This window comes from Calonectris borealis, chromosome 2, assembly GCF_964195595.1.
Source record: "Calonectris borealis chromosome 2, bCalBor7.hap1.2, whole genome shotgun sequence".
In the NCBI taxonomy this organism is placed as follows: domain Eukaryota; kingdom Metazoa; phylum Chordata; class Aves; order Procellariiformes; family Procellariidae; genus Calonectris; species Calonectris borealis.
In genome coordinates this window covers 43,026,665-43,043,023 of record NC_134313.1, presented here as the reverse complement: position 1 = coordinate 43,043,023, position 16,359 = coordinate 43,026,665, and the positions used below count along the sequence as shown (strand labels likewise).

General features: G+C 43.7%; 1 protein-coding gene across 2 annotated transcripts in view; it reads left to right on the top strand.

Annotated features, from left to right (window-relative positions):
* The first annotated feature begins 13,188 nt into the window (after positions 1 to 13,188).
* Positions 13,189 to 16,359, top strand: part of FAM110B (family with sequence similarity 110 member B) — a 113,790-nt gene continuing 110,619 nt past the window's right edge. Inside the window, exon 1 of one of the 2 annotated variants that reach the window (XM_075141812.1) lies at positions 13,189 to 13,453. The gene's annotated coding sequence lies outside the window, so the exon portion shown is untranslated. The remainder of the gene's footprint in view (positions 13,454 to 16,359) is intronic. The other variant, XM_075141813.1, reaches the window with a different exon arrangement.

Below are 16,359 nucleotides of genomic sequence, written 5' to 3'. Positions count from 1 at the left end.
ATCTATTATGTAGTCTCATTTTCAAAAGTAGCTTAAGCACCTACAAGGCAGTGAGACTTGGGCTCACACGGCAGTTCCTGAAAAAATATTTCTTCAAGCTTTGAAAGACCATAAAAGATGAGTATATTTACTGCTGTTATACAGGTCATTACTTACAATTTCATGACGAAAAGATACAGAAAGGAGCACTTTCCTCATTTCCTGATTTTCTGTGGTTCAGCTGCAATTTTTCAGGAGGGGGAGAGGGTTGTTTTGGTGCTTTCTCATGCCTTAACCATAGGTATAACCTTCCCAATCACTCCCCAGAGGAATGGAGGCTGAAAACCTTTTTTTTTGTCCTTTCATTATTTTGCTTCATCGTGGGCTGCCATAGTGACCAGGTCTCAGGCAGGGCCAGCAGCCGGCTTCGTAGTGTCACTTTGCTCGACCACAGCACGAATTGCAAAGGACTGGTGCAAGCTGATGCTGGAGGACACACATTTGCAGGCGCGGACGTGCTCAGCTCTCGGGGGAATGTGGGAAGCCCCTTACAGGTTATCTTAACAGGGACTCTCTTAAGAGAGAGGAAACAGAGAGGAGGAAATCAAAGTATCTACAGTGTTTCTAGAGGATGGGAGTAAAGAAGTAGGAACTCTTATATCCATATTGCAACATCCAGATGCTGCTTTGGGTAAAATACAGAATGCCAACAGTTTGGCCTGCAAAGTCTTTTTAGCATTAGAAATCCTGCTGGCAATTACAGAACGTGACTCCCTTGAAGGCATAGTCGGTTTATATCTGATTAACTGTTTTCCTAGAGATTGTTGTTCTATTCCTTCCTTCAAGAAAAACTCAGATGACACCCCAAGATAGCCCTGGATTCATTGTGTAGGAAAATAGACTCTGTTAGCCCATTTTGGTCAAGCGAGAAGGGCAGGAAAAATGAACACAAAGATAGTACTAAACTGTGTAAAAACTAAATGGTATTTCCTTTTTATTGAAAACATTGTGTTTCAAGCAGTTTTGCATTTAGCACCATTTTATGATTGAACTTGATTCAGGTGGAGACAGTTTCTATCACTCTTCCTACTAGTGGTACATGTAATGGCAAAGACTTAATATTAGAAATATGGATTATTTAAAGTCAGCAAACCTTCTTATACAGCCAATGGTGCAAAACACTTTGAAGTTTTAAAAAAGAAACCCTTCAAAATGTCAAGATTACCATCTGGCAAGAAGGTTGAGAGAATACACAGAGGGAATAGATGCTTTCATATGAAGTCATATGAGGCCTAGGAGGATAGTCGTTTATAATACAAGATTTTTTATGAACAGGAGCAATTTGTAGCATAATGTGGGACAGTGAATCAGAAACGAGTGGTTCTAACTTCGGACTAACTGTGTTTTGATCATTCAGTATCATTAGCAAAAGCATACTTCAAGTTTAATACACTCCATATTTACAATACAATAACAAGAAAAAGAAAGAATGAAATAAAACATAAGTCATAACTTTTTTTAAAAAAAAATCTGTATTAAGACTGTTTTCTTCCAGTGAAGGTACTCAAAAAAATGGGTCAGCCTAAAAGGTGTCATGGAACAGAAGGGAAGTTGTTTGCTACAGTGCTGAAGTCAATGGCCAATTTCAATATTTTTATTCTTCTTAACGGGTGCCACAGCTCCAGGATCAATTACACCCTGTCCCTGCCGAGCCGGCTCCCCTGCACGGCACCCACGGCAGAGTCATGGGGGACAAGAAATCCCTGGAGGATCGGGCTCCCCCATAGCACCGAAGCGGAAACACATTTGACGCTTGTAAATCCTTTAATTCTTGGGATGTCTGCCTCTGGTTTGACTACAGCAACTACAATCCAGTGTCTCCAGGACAAAGGGTAAAATACAGTACGAGCTCTCTGATTCTTTAATGCTGTGTAAGTTCCTCCCTGGCCAGCTCTCTGGCTGGCTGGGAGATGCAGTCCTGCGGTCCAGCACGTTGCTCTGGGCTGCCCGAGCACAGTGAAACACTGGAAATATATGGCTGCCATTACTTATAAGAGATAAATTCATACAAATTAAAAAATATGTTAATAGTATAAAATATCAAAAAAGGGGATCTTTACCCTTTCTTAAAAAGAAATCTATTTAGCCTTATAGCAATGTTACCGAAACAAAAAGTTTTGGGACAATAATATTTTTTTCACAAATATTTATAACTTCTAGCTTCTTCTCTGTTTTCTGACTCGCAAGAGACTGGTGATTATAACTGAGAGCTGCATCTGATTCACAATGAGGTCTGGACCTGCGCTTTGTAACTCAGACCCATATCTCAACAGAACAGTTTTGGTTTGTTTTGTTTTAATAGGGTACCAAGGCAGCCGCGTGAAGGCACAAAACTCTGTAATATCGGAATGTTAATTCCTTTTCGCTCAAGAAAGGGAATTATTAAAGCACCAGCAAATGTTTAGGGCCTGCTTATTATCCAATGTAATCTTATATGCTTCATGCTTCTCAAAACTCTACCGGGGACTACACGCAATGCACTCGACAGTTGTACCAGCGTTTCCTGCCTGGTATATTTAAATTCCTTTCAGTGAAACAAAGTAGATGTTGCTACAAATCAACCTCAAATTTAATGAAAAAGCAAAGGACAGAACATGTTGTTCCCTGCATCCTTCATTTTGTGGGTACAAAACCAAGCTACCCCTTGCTGGTATGATGACCCTGCACAGCAATGCACAGAGTGTGAGGGGAAAAGCTTGGCACCTACAAAGCTCACACGTGAATTCCCCAAAAGTTTTCAAAGGGATTTTAGAAAGATTTGAGATCCCTTTTTGCCAAAGAACAGTTGTTTTACATGGAGACTTTCATTACCTAAGGACCCAAGTTTGCTTCTGCATTATTGACAATACATATTATAGTACAGCAAACAAGTAATGATTTATTATGGAGTCAGGAGGATTAGCAACATAGTTTTGTCACTTTCTTTTATGAATAAAACATATTAATAACAGCTTTGTAAAACTAAGTAAGGTAGAACATAATACACTAAGTTATATAATAAATAAAAGTCAGAAACTTTAATAGGCAAGAACACTTGTTTATCTCTCTCCATGAAATCAGCTGTATGCAGCCCTCTTAAGTATTTTACATATCTCTGAAGAAACTTTCCTTAGTGGAGCACTGAACCTATTTAAAGTTGAATGTACCTCTTGAATATATGTTTAAACTTAAATCTGCACATTAACAACAAACAAATATTTCCCAAAAGGTGAACAGTCCTGTCCATATTTTTCAATAGATTATGAATATTACATATACCTGGTCAAAATTCAGGGAAATGCTTGGGCGGTAGTTGAACTCTATCACTGAAAGCATGAACTAAACATAAATTAAGTTTGAGGCATCTCTGAAATGGGATGCTGTTCTGCACTCAGGTTCTGCTTTGTAGCTGTAATAAACACTGTAAAATTAGGAATTACGATTGTAAGTGAAGTTCCATATAGAGTTTGTGACAATATGCCATTAAACATTGCACAGTGGTTTTGCTGCAGCTGTGAATTGTATTAGGGCTCTTTTAACGGAGTGTAAAACTCAAAAACCCAGTCTTTCCTCATATGCACCAACAGTTCCCATCATTTCTTTCACATAAAATCTCCTTCTTGCTAGCGAAAAATGGTTGATGAGTAAAGTAGGATATATCTCAGTATATGGTAACTTTAATAAAACATCTCCCACTTGAACAACTGGGAATTACTTTAGGAGCAATTCCAGGAATTCTGGAAAAGAGAGAAAAAAAAAAAATTAAATAAATTTATTTAAAGAATAAATAATTTTTTTATGGCCAAGTGTTTGTTGTAAGTTATACTTCCAGTTTCTGTAACATTACTATAATGCTATATACCATACCTTTGCATAGCGTTCCTTTCCTTACAAAAAACTCTTTTATAGTTATTTTGCACACCCTTTTAAAGATAATTCTATAAGACATTGCCAATTCCACAAAACATCTACAACAAATCTGTTTGGTGTAAAATAAATACTTGCATTGCTTCACATTGCATAGCAATCAACTAAGCAATATATTACTCCCTTAATTAACCTATTCTATAATAAAGGTACTAAGTGCCTAGCTGTGTGTAGTGCCTTCTAGCTAAGATCTCCCTGCTATTTATACACTTTATCATATCATTTTGCAGAGGCCTTGTGAAATGAGGAAATAACAAATATTTATTCAATTCCAGGAACAGAAGCGCAGAAAGCATGCTTCCAAAGGTAGCGTCTCCGTTCAGCTGTGGAAACGCAAGCGAGCATTTGGATGCTGTTTAGCACCTGTGGCTGGTCTGGAAGCGGAGCTGAGTGTGGTCCCTACCCCACCCTTGTACCCAGCCTTGGCTCCATCCCTTCCTAAACACTTAATGCATGGCTTTTCTCCTGTAATTAAGTCCTATGAACAGCCAAGTACAGAAAGGAGGCAGTTGATGCTCCACTTCTGCATTACAATATTAAAATCCTGTATTTTGTTTCTCATGGATAGACAATGTGTCTTTTCCGTGATTTATGGTATTTAAACATGCTTACTTGCACACTTTTCCTGTTATTATGTTCAGTATGTTGAAAAAGTGTGCTGACTGACGTGAAGTTTTGTCTGACAACTCTTCTATGTAAAAGTGCTGTTTGAGGGTGATAATAAGACCATTATGTGGGAGCTGATACTATGCTTCAGCCATTGACCTCTCCTGGAAGCCCCTCATCTTCCTTCCTTCTGGTTTTCTTTTTGGAAAATATTTCAGTGACTTTATAGATTTGTTCTCTGCGAGATTATACCTGCTCTTGCTTTCGAAGAAAATAACGGTCAATGTGTGAATAAAGAATACAGCGTAAGTACACACCACCTTATAGCTTGTTGCTCTCATCGCCATTTCTAGTCTACAGATAATTAACAAAGAAAAGCAAAAAGTCTGAATGAAAATGCAGTCATCAGCCTCGCTGGAGTCACTGAAAGAGCCCCCCAAATTCATTCAAATGGCTTCCCTTGCATAATTCATCTCTTGCCAAAATAACTGCATTGTTGCTATGGGCATTAAACATAATATTTGTTCTACAGCGCAACTTCATCACCATCGAAATTGCTTCTATGCTACACATACCCACCGCCCCACCCACTCCTTAAGTACCTTCACAGATTCCTTTTTAACCTGCAAACTAAAGTGTCTCACAACCAATGGGACTTCAACACATACTTGTTTGACAAAAGCATCCTTATTTCATAGGGTGCTGCAGTCATTATTGACTGTATATAGGAATTCAGACTAAGTTTACAAACACTTTCTTCAGGTTTTTTTTCCTTGTGGTTCCTTTCATTGTCAATTTTTCTCCTGCTTTTTTGCAATTTTATATTAGTTTTGATCCATTTGTATGTCTATATTCTCTCTTTTAATACTCCCACTCCCTTTTCTCTTTATTAGTTTATTTCTGCTTGCTTTTTCTACTTTTGTTGGTTATTCATTTCTCTCTTCTGTATTTGCCCTCATCCCCTTTCCTTCCTTTCAAGCTAACAAGCGTAGACTGTATTTACAGACTGGATTTTTTTAAAGAATAACATACCAAAGTCAGACTACAAATATTACTTATGCCTGATGTCAGTTATTCACTGCTTGTCACTTCCAATGCACGCGTCCCCGGAGAGCCTCCCCTGACACTCTGGCCTAAAGTATAAAACCTCTACCACTACATTTCAAAAAATAACAAAATCTTTTCATGTATGAGCTGTCAAAAGAAGCTCTTGGATTAGCCAGCAGAGAAAGGGACACAGTCACTACCCACCCACGCTATATAAGTATGAGCCACGTAACTATTAGCAGCAAGAGCTGAGAACTCTGGGGGGCGGCGAGCCCCTTCTGAGCAGCTCCAATGCAGAAACATGGGTTGATATGTTATTTTTTTTTTTAAATCTGCCCTTGGCAGGGTATTTGGTGCACTCTTGAAAGCAGGGCTTGGGGGGAAGCAGTGCCTGGAACGCAGCTGCAGCTTCGGTGGAGGAACGCCGCGGGTGAGTACCAGGGTGGCATTGCACATTTGGTGTTGGACAACGCATAAGGCCATGTTGTGCTGCCTGCTGAGCTGTTCCCGGCAGAGAAACCAAGTGAGTAAGAAAAAGCAAGCTATGGGAGGTGGGGTTGTTTCATCACATTCTGCAAAACTGCTTCAGATAACCTCTCCCTGATGGCCTCGCCATAGAGGACATTAATGCGACGCACCCCGCGCCCTGGCAGGATCCTGCGCCGGCTGGGTTACAGAGAGGGTGTGGGAGTGTTGCTGCCAGCTCTAAGCCAAAGGGCAAGAGAAACCTCTCATGCAACTTAAAACCATCGGCCTTCTGGACCCCTCTTCATGCAGACTGGAAAAAAAATGGGAAAGAGCTGGTTCAGGGCAGCAGCTCTTGCAGGTGAAGTTCTTGAGAAAGCGGCACCTGTTCCTTCTAGGAGAGTGCCTTAATGAAAAGGAGAAAAAAAATGCACATAGCTATGAAGACAATACAAGGTTTCATGTGTCTGATCTTATACCTCAGCCTTTGATTAAGTTTTCACTTGTCACGTTAGTGTGTTACTTTGATTGACAGTATTTCTGTATAACTGGCCTGTTCTCATACTTAGAAAATTGTACAAATACAATAGATACCATGAAATAAACATTATGATTAATTTATCTTTATTTTGATACATCATAGTTGTTTAAATAACAGATTATTAATTTCTGAATATAACTCACTTCACGCTCATCTTTTAATATTCCTTCCTTTTCCTTAACCGTTCCTGAGATCCTTGTAAAGAGATCCTTTTCTGAGAAAAATTAAGTAAATACCTCTTTAGAAAGGGCTAGAGCAAGCTTTCTTTCAGACAAGCAAACACTGCTATCTGGATTAATGCTTTACCAATCCAAAACATTTTTAGTTCTTGAGAACTGGGTGTGTTGTTTCGTCCTTTTCCCCATGTGTTTCTGAGCTAGTTCTGCACCTCACACAACACCTGAAACAAAAATAGATCCGCTTTAATAACAGTGAGACCCTGAAATCAGAACAGCTTCTGGTTTTATTCACGTTCTGACATCCACACCGCAGCTCAGCTGGCTCGAATGGTACTCAGTCACACTTGGCAATATTGACCCACCTCTCTTGATCTTGAATTTTCTCGCTCCTGGTAATTAAAGGAGAAAGCCATGACTCCCGATGTGACTCTCCCCTAGTGTTTACTGTGTGTTATGGGAACTCCTAGATCCTTCTCATCTCCCTTTCTGATCCAGCCTTCCCTGATAGCATCACTCCCCGTGCTGGCTTGATTAGCTGAAGAGAAGCAACGCCTGTCCTGGTGTTCGAGAGCTGTGTGACAGGCAGAGAGCTGCAGGGTGATGTGAACACACGAGTAGGGTGGGGGCTTTTCCGTGGATACATTTTGCATCGCAGTTCAGTGTCATCACGTTTTCTCTCTGTTACTGATTCTGTTATTATGTGCCATTCCCTAATGCGGTCATGAGTGTGTTTCTACATTCCTCTGGTACAATAATGAGAAATGTGATGCTCTGTGGTTTTAGTCCCTGTAATGAGAAAAAGGCAGTTCTCCTCACACACAAAATTTGTAATTATACAAGACTGTATTGTGTTACTGGCAACTAATTAGAACTCTCTGTTGAAATGACATTACTTTATTACATATCATTAACATAAAATGTCAAAATTAGCATGATAGATGTTTTTATATGAGAAATGGGCCTACTTTTGTAAGTGTCGTCAACAAAATTACAGCACTTTAAATATCAGTATTTTAAGATATTTTATATAATTGTTAAAGAGATATAGACACAGGTTTTGCCATATAAAAATCATAAAAAGGGAATTCTTCCTTTTAAAAATGCCAGTGACTATCAATTTTGTCCTCTGCATGTATTATGCAGATTAAATAAAATTCAAAAAATCATGAATGCCAAAGGGGAGCCTGAAATTACAGTATTAAGCTCCTATTTCACTCTATATTCTTATAGCACAGGGCACACATTAACTAATTTACCCTCCTCCTCTGTGAAGCAAATAATATTATTATCATATTACATACAGTTAAACCGAGACAAGGAATCAAAGTGAATTCCTCCGGGCCAGCCAGTAAGTAAAATGCTGGCACTGGGACGAGGACACAGGGCTCTGCACTTCGGAGCAGGCTGAATATCAGGATATCACATACACTTCTCACTCATGGATTTAACTGAGGATAAGGACAGTAAACTACCTGTTGTTCATGGAAAGGTGTTTTGCAATGATATGTACACACGTAGAAAGTAAATAGGATGTTCAGAGGTGTAACTGAAAGTTTCTTACTACCTATAACAGGTTTAGGACTAAAATAAGTGTATAATCACTTACTATAAGGTTGTGTGATTCTTGTTTATTAGAGTAATCAAGCAATCACTCTTGGAGTGCATTTACATGCTAGGTTCAAATGTTTGTAAACTAGATAATAAGCATGTTTTTCATCAGGGGCCTGTAGGAGACATTAGTGAATTGGAGCCATAGTTCTCAAGGTACCTGTTCCTTGACAATATTATGGTGTTGGTAACATATAAAAGTGATGTGAGGGTAACATTCTGCTGGCAGCATACTAAATATGCAGCAAGACACATAACCAATGGATATAATTTGCAAATATGTATGGAGAATGAGTCTTGACAGTTTTGTTTACAGAGGCAGGCAGCTATTTGCTGAGAACAGATATGACATGCTATTCATCTTGCTGCTACTAAGCCAAAGGGATTGCAACTATGATAACAAACTGTTAGATTTGATTGTTGGAATGCTTATGCAATGTTAGTAATAAAGGGTGTTTAAAAGCATATCTTGTTTGTTCTTGGGCAATCATATGATATCTCTTATAATAATTTTCCTGGGGCACATAAAAGGACAAGCCTAATTAAAGAACTGATATCTGTCTGGCTCAGTTTTAATAGGTCTATGTTCTCTGAGTAGGTGTATGTAGGAAAAAGTAGCAGACGCGTCTTTGTTTCTCTGCTTGCATGGAGCCAGCTTGAGGCAGGACGTCAAATGAACGTAGTTGTGGCCTCACACTGTTCAGTTCCTCCATTTCGGCTGGATTACCTCCACACACCTTCTGAAACTGGAAAGTAAACACAACTGTAACAACCTTGTACGTAAAGCCCAAGGTGACAGTAGAGAAAAACAGGGAGAAAACTAATGCCTTGTGCTGGATCCTAAATATAGCCAAACTCAAGTTGACGGGGAGAATGCAGTGAGGGAAGACAACAGCGAGTCCTCGTATGTAGTGCTGAGACCTTCAGGGAGCTGAGAAGGGGGTTTCTGGCTTGTTTCTCATGGCATTTGAGCACCAAAGAACGGGTCAGCGTGACTCTCACACCTCTCCTTTGTCATCAGCCCCCTGCTTCAAACAATACTGAGAAAATACTTTTCCCAGCACTCCTAAATACCTGCACCATTTACAGCCCTCACTAACATGTTTCTACAGAGCTTGTTATTAAAGTAAAAAAAAAAAAAACAAACTACTGCCCAGTGCACAAATACAGGACTAGAGTGTCCTGCACCACCTTGTTTGTGCGAGCAGCCGGGGGATGGGAATGGAGACCTCAGCCTTTTTTTGTGAAATACTGCTCAGTGAGCTTTGTTGAATGTGCACACGCAGCTCAGCGACGTGCAGGCATGGGCTGATCCAGCTGTGATGCCTAAAGCGGTGCTTTTCTCCGGCCATCTCGCCCCCACCGATGGCTGGATGGGCTGAGCAGGCAGACCAGGCTGACCATTAGAAATCACGCACATGCCTCACTCATGGATTTAACTAAGGAAGAGTACACAAAAATACTTGGTGGTGGTGTAGCTGCTGCAGGTGACAACTTGGCCCGTTAACGCAGGCTGTTGCTGACCTCAGTTCACACCTCCTGCTCAGTGGACTGGAGGGACTTGAGAGTAAATACATCCTACAGATGTAGGGGCAGGGAGGGAAGCTACGCCGTTCAGTACTTGAGTTGCCGTGGCTAATTCAGCCTGAGTGCTGTGGTAATTCAGGCAGCAGTCTGCATTTTGAAATGTATTTTGATCATTACACGTAAGTTTACACAAGCAGGACAGATCCAAAACCCAAACATCCCGCAGCGAGGCCTCTAGAGCTAAACAGAGGGAAATGAGCTGCTTTGTTCTCAGTTGTTCTTACATGCAGTTACAGGTGACTTTGTGAATAGCATATACAATGCCAAAATACAACTGAAATTCTCTTTGAATGCAAGCAGGCCTTAGGTTTAGAAGCAGCTGTGAGATGGAGACTTACTGTTAATGGCAGATTCAAGTAGCATGACCATTAACAATGCATTGTTTAAGGTGGACAGAGCTTGTCTTCACCAGTGTGTTGTGCTGCATTAGAACAGGACCTTGAGAACCTCTGTTAATTAACACAATTTCAAGTAGTGTCAGCTGTTTCTGAGTAAACCTACTGATTAGAGCAACAAATGCTTTATTCTCGGTCTTGTAAGACTATGGATTTAGGAAGACAGTTATGATCAATAGCTGGGTTTTCAAATCTTTGTATCTCAAAACCTTTTGAAAGTTGTGAAGTATTTTAATGGACTGACAAGATTAATGCATTTTATAATAATCTGTTCTTAGGAAAGTGTACAGAAGAAGTAAGTCTGAAACTGGGTAATTTTATGTTTATCTCCAGAGGTTCTTAGCTTAGTTCCAAACAACACATTTTCTTATGCATGTTTTATTTTACTCCTATTGAGTAGTCTTATTGAATTAGATGAGTTTAATCAGGTATATGCATGTTTATAGAATTAGTTTCTTGCCTTAGATATTATTTATAAATCAGGGGTTATGGTGTCTCAAAATGCAAAGATCTGTGTCCAAGGATAATAATTTAAGGTGCCCTTAACCATCATCCTGCGGCCAGGTTTCATTAAAGGGATTTGGAACATGATGAAGTCCACGGGTGTTCATGATCAGCTCAGGTTTGTGGCTTGCTTTGGGGGGATCTCTAGCTAGTGCTTCAACGGGTTGGTCATCTGTCTGAGGCAGAGGCTAGGCTGTCACTGGTCGTGATGGTGAGAATGAAAATCATATTTTAGTAGCTATATTAAAATTAAAAGGTGAGACATTAATTGTATTATCCCATACTTCTTCCCAGAGGCAGCAGCTGCACAGTGTGGCATAATTTAATAAAGCTATCCATCATGTGATGCCTGGGTGTGAAAAACTTGCCAGTTAGTAGTGTAAGAAACAACTCCATAGCTCTTGTTTCATCAGTAAGGGCACAATAGAAGTGCTATGCACGTGCCTAGGCTTTAACAAATGTTTGCACATTGACCTGGAATTAAAATATTGGTAAGCCTCTGTTTTGACCAGGATTGGGGAACTCTTCTGGCCAGAACAGGTCACGTAAAAGGAGATGAGCTGTGTTTGCCTATTCCTCTCCCTGTTACAGGCGTCCAACCTAAAGAATGAAGGGCAAAATGCACCTCCTGTAAAAGGTGGCTACACGAGGTGGGGTGGCTGTGTATTGAACATGTGACAAACGAGCACCCTGTTGTGTGGCAGGCTCCCTTCGGCTCAGGCTATGGGGTTGATGGTTGACTTCCGTCCCCAGAGAATAATGCAGCAAGCAAATCTTGGCAGTACCTAGGATATATGATGTAGCTTATGCCTCTAAGACATTGTCTGCCTGATGGCTTAGGCAGGCTTCTCCACACTTATTACATTGTTTTATATTTTCAGACATTTTTTTCCCCCAACACTCAGGAGGATATCAATTCCACTTCCTTTTTTAAATTTTAAAATAAAAACAAATGTTTATTCTCCCCTACAACACAGCTACAGGAGTCAAAGTTCAAGTCACGTACTTTTATTTCCCATTCTCTAATGCAGCCGTGCTAACACGCACAGAAAGTAGAAGGTCCTTGTTAGTTAAGTGGAAAAGTCCAAGCGCTGCAACTTCTCCTCCTTCCCCTCACACACCTATGCCTTGCAACAGGCACCTCATGGGCCTCACAGATAATTTCTAGGCAATAGCTAGAGGAACTGACAAAGCACCTGTTTTTTAAGAGCCTGTGGTACACTAAAGCGACTTGGTCTAGTACTACACGCAACGAGCTAGCTTGGCCCCTTGCAGCCTGGGAAGCAGAGCTCTGGGCAAACCGTCAGGATGCCCAGGTGGGATCTTTTAATTGCTGGGGGCTTAATGAACATTAGGGGAAAGAGCTTTCAAGGGAGGCTGCTCGGCTAAGGAGATTCTCTGTTTATGTCTGGTCTTAAAAACCCTAGGGTGGTCTAGTTTTGTTACTGCCCTCTTAAGAGGTCACTTGTAGATAGATGGTCCTATAGGTTGAATCATTTTGCTCATTCCACCTCCAAATGGCTGAAGTCTAACTACCCTTCAGAGAAGGCCTCATAGAAAAGCATTTGTAAGTCTGTCAGTCTCTTCCAAGCGAGAAGTGAAGGAGGGGAAATTCTCCCCTTTCTGCTATTTTAGCTGGCACGAGAGGTGTTGACTTAAGTACCTGAACTGAAGGACTGAAATCAGGAAGGCTGGAGGAGGTTTATAGGATGAGCAATGGACTACTGTGGCAAAAAATGTGCTTTCAAAAGGCACCTCAATGATCAGTGAGCAACTGGATATGTAGATCAATAGGCAAATGAGTGGCAACGTTCGAAAGAAAATCTGTGAACTACCACAGACAATGGGATAAAAGTGTATCTGAAATTCATTTTTTACCACTTCTTGGTGACTGCCAAGTGCAGAATGCTAAGAAACCAGTCTTCGCGATCCCATCTACCCTCTGCAATAAAAAAAACCAACTTAATTTAACAGGAGTCACCAGTCAGCTCCTGGGGCATAAACAGGCAGCTGAAGCACTGCGTGTAGGCCGACTTCAATGCTGGATGCCGAGCAGCATTTGGCACAGGTGGAAGGGGTTTTCATCACAGACCCAAATTAACTTCAGTGAAGTTACCCCGTGTCTGCCAGGGCCGGAGGAACGGTCTTCGGGTGGGGGAAGCGCCCAACTTGTCACCCTGCCGCCCTCCCCTCCCGGGCGCCGCTCGGCCGAACAAAGGCGGCAGCGGCGGGTCCCCTTTGTGCAGCGCGGGCAGGGGAAGGGGCGATCCCGCCCCGCCAGCCGGGCCCGGCGGCGCTGGGCGGGCCCCACGCTCCGGCCCCCGCGCCCGAGCTCGGCCCGGCCCGGCCCGGCTCGGCGGCGTGTCGGGAGGAAGCGCCGGCTGCGCGGCGGGCGGGCGGCTGCCAGCCGCTCGGCTCCCCCGCCCCCCGTCTCCTCCCCTCCGCCGCCGATCCTCCGCCCCCTCCTCCTCCTCCTCCTTCTCCTCCTCTTCGCGGCGGCGGCTTTCTCGGCCCCGGCTCCCCGCTCTTCGCCTCGCTCCTCTTCGGGAGGCTCCCGCGCCGCGCTGGCGAGGACGGTAAGGGCGGCGGCGAGGCGCGGCGCCGGGCCGGGCTGGGCCGCTGCTCCGGGCGCGGCGGGGCCCGGGGCTGAACGCGGCGCCGTCCCGCAGCGGTTCCCCCGCTTGCTGGGGGCGGCCCCGGGGAGCGGCGGCGGGCGAGACCCCCCACCACCAGCCCCGGCAGGCGTCTGGCGAGGGGGCCGGCAGCGGGGGCCGGCGGCGCGGGCGGGGTGCGGGGCTGGCGGCGCCGCGCTGCCCCGGGGACGGGCGGGGGGCTCGGCCCCACCGGGCGCTGCGGCAGGAGCCGCCTTGCCCAGCCCACCCTGCCCTGCCCTGCCGCCGGGGGTCGGCGGGGCGGGCGGCTGCCTCCGGTGACAGAGAGCTGCCCCCGTGGGGTCGGTGCCCCGCGCGGAAGCGGGGCCGAGCCGGCTCCGTCCCCTGCCCTGGGGGCGGCGGTTCCGGCCCCGAGCGGGTCCGCGGCGGGGCGGGCGAAGCGGTTTGGCTCCTCTGAAATTCCTCGCTAATGTCAGGGGAAAACATATGGCCCAGGAGAAAGCCGCTGGAAGCTGTTGAGCTTCTCCGAGTTGTTTCCCCGAGTCGGTGCGAAGTGTGAACTTCCTCCCCGGGATGCCCCGTCGGGGGGATGCGGGGCTGAGCACATGGCCGCCTCCCCCGGGTCGGCGCTCGCCCTGCTCGGGGTCTGCTCCGCATCTGTCACAACGCCGCCTGAAACAGGGCCTGCCGGCGCCTGGTTTCATCTCAAAGTGCTAATCTGACCTAAAGAAAACTTTAGCTGGGAGAAGGGAGGAGGCTTATCCAAAAGATAATTTACTTAAATGTCTGTTTTTTTCCTCCTTCTTCCCTTACTCAGACAGGGTATGTGTGAAAAGAAGGGAAAGCAATGCAATTATTTGTGTCCTAGGGTCCAATACATATGGCAGCTTATAGGGCAGAGAAGGTGCTTAAAACTTTCAGAGACCTAGCACTGGCAAATTAACATCTCCAGTGAATTGTAGTATTAACTTATTTAAACTTGAATTTTACAATCATTTGCATGTTGATCCTTGCTTGTATTTAAAGTCTGCAGTTACTGTGTTCAGATTTAAGGATGAAACATCTCCTTTGTGCTTAAAATGACAATGCTATTGTGTTTTGGAAGCAGCAAGACAACTTTTATCTTTAATGTAGACCTTTTTTATCACTTAGCTGTAAATACTTGCTCTGTCTGTAAATCTGCCACTGATTTGTTGGGTGGCTTTGCAAAGGTCACTTCAGTTCAACTTTCTTTTTCTGTAAAACACCTATATTGATTTAATATGATACTGGGTCAGATTTGGCATTTATAATTTATTTCACATTTGTACTTACGTGCCATAAGAGCCATGCTTTAGAAAGCAACTTGTCCTTGGTTCTGCTTGTAAAGCCTGCTGGTTGATCTTGGTGCGTGGTGTACAAGGGGTGCACAGCTTGGTTTGTGTCTAATGTTAAGTGTCCTACTTATTTAAAAACGTTGAGAGCTCTAAAAGGGTCGGTGTAATCCATACCACACGTGCGCTCAACTGACCTAGAATTAACAAGATAAAACACTTCTAAGCATTTCTGGAGTAAAAGGTGGCTCGTTATTTCCTCGTCTGCAACTAACACAATGAATTGCTTTTTTGAAGTGTCCAGTGCCATGCTCCTCAATTTAGAGGCTGGCTGAACACCCCACTTCTGCAAAGGTTTGGCTCGAACGAGTGAGACTGGTCATGAGAGCAGAAGGTACCTAGCAGTGTGAGTGTGCTCCCTGGGGAGATGTTACCTGTTGGTGACGGTGGCCAAGGGAGGTGGATGCAGGGACCACCATCAGTCCTTCAGAGATGGCAGGCAGCCCTTGCCATGATGTGGGGCTTTTAGAACTGACAGAGCAGTATGCCCTGCCAGGGCCCCCATTTTATGTGGGTTAGTAACTTACCATGTCAGTTGATATTTCATGCTGCGGTACTGAGTTTTCCCTCTGTGGGCAGGAGGTAGCAGGCAGGTGCCTGTGTGCCACAGTGTAGATGTATACCAGGAATGTGGTGGTTAGCGTGATTTACTGCCTCGATGGAACTGATAGCCTATGCCAGCAAGTTCACTCTGTTGCACAGAGGCCTAGACTGCCCTCACGCCAGTGCATCCATGTTAAAAAAATCGTATCACAAGCTAAAGTTAAGAGGGAAGCGGTGTTTTCCAGATTCATATGGAGATCATTTGCTGTCACTTTGCCAGAGCGGTTCTTTCCGTGTCCTGCTGTAGCACTTGGCCATCAGCGCCCTCCTTCCCTGCTCCTTGTAGGCTTGCGGTGCGTGTGCTGGAGACATCAGATCTCAAATTGTTGCTGGAGGCACTTAATATGGGTGCAGTCTTCCAGTGGATGGGAGATGGTTTTCTGTTAAAGGTTCACGTTACATTCCAAAATCTGGAGGGCTAACGTTGATTTAGTGAGGCAAAACTGAGTCAAATTACAGAACATAGCCTTGCAAACGTGTTTTGGTTGCTCAGAGCTGCAGAGCACATTTGAGATACCGTGCTATAAAAGGAAGATGTTTCTCAAATGTGCTTTTGTAAGTATGTTTCCCAGGGGTGACATAGTTAGATTGGAAATCAGTACACTGAAGTATCATAGGGTAGATTTTGGCCATTAATTGTAGTGGAATGCAGAGTAAATGAAGGCTCATGTTTACAGCCTGCCCAGAACTAGAGGGCGTATCTTTGAACTCGGGGTAAGGAATGTCTCTGGTCTCTCTGTGGCTGATGCTGGGTCTTGCTTTCCACTGCTAGATTACGGCTCTGTCCCACAAGGCCTTAAGCATGTGTTGATTAGCCACGAGTTAATTATTTTAAATTAAACTGAGGGTAAGTATATGTCAACTACAAAGTGCTTTTATTTCAAGGAAGTTTTA